At 48.7% G+C, this 5498-nt stretch overlaps 1 pseudogene; it reads right to left on the bottom strand.

The window, feature by feature from the left end:
• Positions 1-530: 530 nt before the first annotated feature.
• Positions 531-649, bottom strand: LOC132251076 (5S ribosomal RNA; annotated as a pseudogene).
• Positions 650-5498: the final 4849 nt, after the last annotated feature.

Here is a 5498-nt window from a genome sequence, read left to right on the forward strand (position 1 = left end):
CATCACTGGGCGCATCTACACATTCATTAATGCACCATAGTTACTGTGCATTAACTTTAATACTTGTTTTATCAAGTAATAAATCAATGCACAGTAACTTGTGCTACTGTGCAGTAGCCTAATACTACTGCACAGTAGCATATTAGCACGGTTTTTGCCTGGCACGCTACAGTGCAGTGCTATTAGCATCCCATGTAGACATACCCACTTTTATACAGACGTGCTTTACTAGATTTGACTTTAGTTCTTTATGTAGAACAATCAGGCCACCCCCACCTGCTTTAGGCAGCCCCGCTGGGCCAGCCAGACCCTACCCAGAGAGCCGCCGGAAGCTCTGGAAGGGAGCAGCGGGCCACAGGCCCCTGGCTGTACACGGCAGTGGCTCCACATCCTCCATGCAGCAGCTGGCCCCAGGACCCCACTTTCAGGGTGGCAGGCATGCAGCCAGCCAGTCTGGGGCCTGATCCAACTTCCCAGGCCCTGGCAAAGGCAGGACCAGCTCCGTCCTGCCCCGGCCCAAAAGGCCAGGCTGCCTATGGCACCCAGGATTCCCAGGTGGTCTCCCATCCAAGTAATAGCCAGGCCCAGGATTGCTTAGCTTCTGAGATCAGTGGGGATCAGGTGCAATCAGTCCGGTCTGGCCATAGGTGGGTGGAAGAAGTACGGCGGAGGTGAAGGAGGCAAGCAGAGGAAATAGAATGCAAATAATCATCAGCCAAATAAAAGGCGCTAAAAAATTTGGCTGGGCAGCTCACCAGCCTCCCATAAGAATGAATGGGTTGACAGCGTGCCCGAGAAGCCCCACCATGGCAAGACCTGGGCTAACCCAGCATCCGAAAAGTCCCGCCTTGCAATGCACGGGATGGCTCGGTGTCTAAAAGGGCTCCCATGGCAAGGGCAGGGTGGACCTGGTGTCCTGAAACACGTCGCCATCGTAAAGCCTGGGCTGACCTGGTGTCTGAAAAGGTACCTTGCAGTGACTGGGCTGAGTCGGCATCAAAAAAGAGCCACCTTGTAATGCCGGGGGTGGCCCGGCATTTGAAAAGCCTCCCACGGCAAGGCCTGGGCTGACCTGGTGCTTGAGGGGCCTGCCATTCGAATGCCTGGGTGACCGTGGTGGGCCTGGTGGCAGGCAAGCCTGCCATTCAAATCCCTAGGTTGATCTGGTGCCAGATCGGCCTGCCATTCAAATGCATGGGTTGACGTGGTGTCCAGAGAAGCCGCATTGCCAGGCCCAGGTTGACCGGGTGTCCAGGAACCCTGCCATTCAAATGCCTGGGTTGACCTGGTGCCAGGCAGGCCTGTCCTCCAGATGCCTTGGTTCGCATGGGGTCCGGAAAAGCCCCACTACCAGGCCTGGGTTGACCTGCTGCTCAAGGGGCCTCCCATTCAAATGCCCAGATTGACCTGGTGCCTGAGAGGCCGGCCATTGAAATGCACGGTTTGACGTGGTGTCCAAAAAACCTCCCATAGGAAACAACGGGTTGACCCGGCGCCCGGCCAATGCCTAGAAGTCCATAAAGGGTCATTCAAAATGCATTCTCTGACCCTTTGATCCAGGACGTTGGATACATTTGGTGGCTTAGCCTGGTGCTGGGCCCATAGGCTGGCACGTGCACCACAATTAGAAAGGTACCTGTAGGTATATAGGGGTGGGGGTCTCGGGCCCAGACGACTACCACAAGTCAGCCACAGGGCCAATCTGCAGGCTTCCCCCGCCCGTCCACAGGGCAAGTCCGGCTACCCGGGCAGTGCACATGGGCCTGTGGACATGGACAACCAGCACTGGGATGACCCAGAGGCCCAAGCCGGGTGGCAGTTCCAGGGGCCCAGGCATGAATCCAGGTTTGCCCTGGTGACCTGCTTGAGGGCCAGGCAGGCCGGGGCACTTTTGAAGGGTCCCAGCAGGTATGCAGGGCCCCAGGGTTGATGCCCAGTGACCTCTCTGAGTGGAACCGGGGGGCGGCTTACCCTGGACGGGGCGGCAGGGGCTCGGGCAGCCCTCCATGAGGCTATGTCAACCCAGAGGTCCCAAAGGGGACCGATCTGGCAGGCCATGCTGGGCAACAGTTCCAGGAGCCCAGGCACAAATCCAGGTTCCCCCCGGTGATTGGCCCGAGGGCCAGGCAGGCTGGGGCGCTTTCGAAGGGTGCCAACAGGTACATAGGGCCCCCGGGTCGGTGCCCAGCTGCCCCTCCAAGTGGAACCAGGAAATGGCTGACCCTGGCCAGGGTGGCATGGGCCCGGGCAGCCCTTCATGAGGCCATGTCAACCCAGACCGCCCTGCCAGACAGACATTCAAAAACCCCAAGGCAGAATCTATCTAAGTTGCACGGTTTTCTGTGAGCAGTGTAGTTTAGATCAGTAGTGAACAAAACACACATTCACCCTTTAATATGTGTGTGTGTGTGGGCGGTTTGGGGAGGCTAATCTTAGACTAGATTCAGCCATTTTTAAAACAGTATATGTGTGTTGAACTTCTGTCCTCTTACAAGTATAGACCAGTTTCTGATTGCTTATACCAGTAAAAGTGTAACATCTGTACCTGGCCAAGAGCTCATCTATTTGGGGCAAAGGGGTTCAATGCCAGGACCTATTTTCTTTGATGATCCCTGGGAGGCTCTTGTCACACTGAAAATGGGCGTCAAGAAAAGATCCAACTGATGACAGCTAGAAACAGAGAGACGGTAAACTCTTTGGGCCAGGTTCATCTATTTGTTCTTTGTTTGTTGAGCACCTAGCCCAAAGGTGTGCTGAGCCATAGTCAGGCCATCAGCTGATTATAACCACTACAGCAATGTGAATAATAAGGAGTATTAAGCATAGAATCACAGAAAAAATAGGGCTCGAAGGCACCTCAGTTTACCTAATCCAAACCCCTTTTCTGCAAACACAGAAAAATCACCCCCGTCTAAGTGATCCTAGCCAAGTGTTTGTCTAACCTGCTCTAAAGTGACAGAGATTGCCCAGCCTCTTTAAATAATGCATTCCAGTGATCAAGACTAAAAAGTCCTTCCTAATTTCCAACCTAAATCTCCCTTATTGCAATTTCAGCCCATTATTCTTGTCCTGTCTCCTGTGGACATGGCAACAATTAATCACCATCCTCTTTATACCAGCCTTTTTGGCATTTGAAAACTATTACCAAATCCACCTCAATCATTTCTTCAAACTTGGTAGTCCCAGTTATCCCAACTATTTCTCATACATCTTGTTTTCTAGGTCTCAAATCATTTTTGTTGCTATCCGTGGGATCTTTTCCCTTATTTTCCCTACCATTCTTGAAATGCTGTGCCCCAAACTGGACACAGCCTCCCACTGAGGCTTCAGCAATGCTGATGGTGCAGAAGGATCACTTTCTGTGACTTGCACGCAGCCCTTCTGTTAACTTATCCCAGTTTACCACTGACTTTTTCTCTGCAAAGGTAGCACTCTGTTGACTCACATTCACCTTACAGTCCACTATCATCACCTCCCAGTTCCTGCAGCAGTGCAGTCTATCTAAACATCCCCCAATTTGCATTTGTGTTTGTTCAGCACTAAATGCTTTACTGTAATGCAAATAGTAATAGAAGTTATTGACAGTGCAGCCAGGCCCTTTTCTGAAATACAGTGAATACATTTTTCACTGTGTATTCAATACAGGGCAATATTGATTTTAAGTCACCTTAGATTTTATTTTTTAACTGTCTTTTAATTGGATAAAAGCTATTTAAGTGATATCACAGGCTGTCAGGTAGATTGCCCATCTTGCTTTTTTGATCTACGTTTCACCCAAAGTTTGTGGTAAATTCTGCTTTTTCTTTGTCACTTTTAGTGATAGTTGAAGAAATTCTCTCTTTCTCTATTTTGTTAAAGCAAAAGGCAATTTTCAGTTTTCCTTGCTTTTCCTTCCCTCTCCTATCCTTTTACATCCTTTCCCTTGCCTTGCCCTGACCTGCCCTTTGGTTTTCTCATGACCATGCTGCATGCAGCAAAAGAAAGATGAGAGTGAAGGCCATATATTATTCTGGATCATCTCTCCTTTCTATGATTCTTTTTATCTCTCTCTCTCTCCTTCTCTCTCTGTTCCTCCTGTTCACTATCAAAGTATAGAAACCTAGGGAAGTGAAGGGAGGGTTTGTACAGTTGGCAGAAGAGGGATTGGAAGATCATATGAAATACTTAATAGAAATCACTTCAATCAAAGGAGCAGTGAACATTTGAATTTCTAGTATTCTTGGTTTGTAATACACCAAGTGCCTGAAATCTTCCTAAGATGAAGACTCTGTTTTGCTGGGCCTTCTTCAAATATTTAATAAGTTATTACATATTTGAAGAAGGCCCAGAAAAACAGTCTTACTAATAAGAGCCATATCTAGCTCAAAGAGCTCACACTTGTATAAAGGGGTCCAAATGTGGCAGAAGAAATAGAAGGGAAGTTCTTAAAATCACCTTTCCAGTTCATGGCAGGGCCAGGAATACAACCCTAGCTTCCTGAATCCTAGGGCTCTGACTCAGCCATTAGATCAGACTTCCTAGCTAACTACTGTAGATGTTGCACATTACACTTGGATTATATTGATGAGGTTTAAAATGCAAGTAGTCACATGCTGAAGCTCATTAACTTGTGCTAAGTGCCCTCTGAGTATCTTAAAGTTGCCCTACTTCAGGCAAGGGCTAACTCTGGGCTGTGCTACCCAGCTCATGTTAGGGTAACTCCTGTCTGCCTTACAGACATAAAATGAGCAACCTGCAGTCCTCCAGCATCCCAGAATGTACCATTCCTGGCCTTCTCCACATCACACAGAACAGGGATAGAGCCCAGGTGTCCTGGCTCCTAGCCACATACCTGCTGTCCAGCCCTTGAGTGGCAAGTCAGAGCTGTGCAGGCAAGAAACGTTATTAACTCTTAGCGTGCAACTAGTCACAGCAGTCGTATCTACACAAGCAGCGGACTGCACAGTTGTTACCACACAACTATTTAGTACTTGCATAAACTAGTACTAAATGACTGCACAGTAACTGATGTTACTATTCAGTACCATCCCCTGCACATTTTTTTTCTGATGCTACTGCTCAGTAGCATCTTGTGTAGACGTGCCCACCATTTTCTAACCTTAACATGGCATAATATTCCACAGATTTAATATGGTCTCAAGTGCAACATATAACTTTATCCCAAATAGCTGGTTCATACACACATTGCTTTTGTGGGGGAACAGCAACCTACCATGCTTCCTGTAGGATCACAGCACTGGTGCTAACACTAAGACATAGGGAGCCCAGGTAGGATCAGGATCTCTTTGACCATCCACCTAGGAAGAAAGATCTCTGGCCTTAAGAGCTCATGCTTTGCATAAAAAAGATAGACAATGAGGTGGAGAAAGAGAAGGTTGTTACACTTGTGGGGAAACTGAGCCACAGGATTATGCCCCAGTGTCCCTCACACCCAAGGTTCTTGAATGCCCCATCCTAGTGCTTTTAATGTCTTCCCCTCTCTCTCTCTCTCAGAAAAG

Source organism: Alligator mississippiensis, chromosome 5 (genome assembly GCF_030867095.1).
Source record: "Alligator mississippiensis isolate rAllMis1 chromosome 5, rAllMis1, whole genome shotgun sequence".
Lineage (NCBI taxonomy): Eukaryota > Metazoa > Chordata > Crocodylia > Alligatoridae > Alligator > Alligator mississippiensis.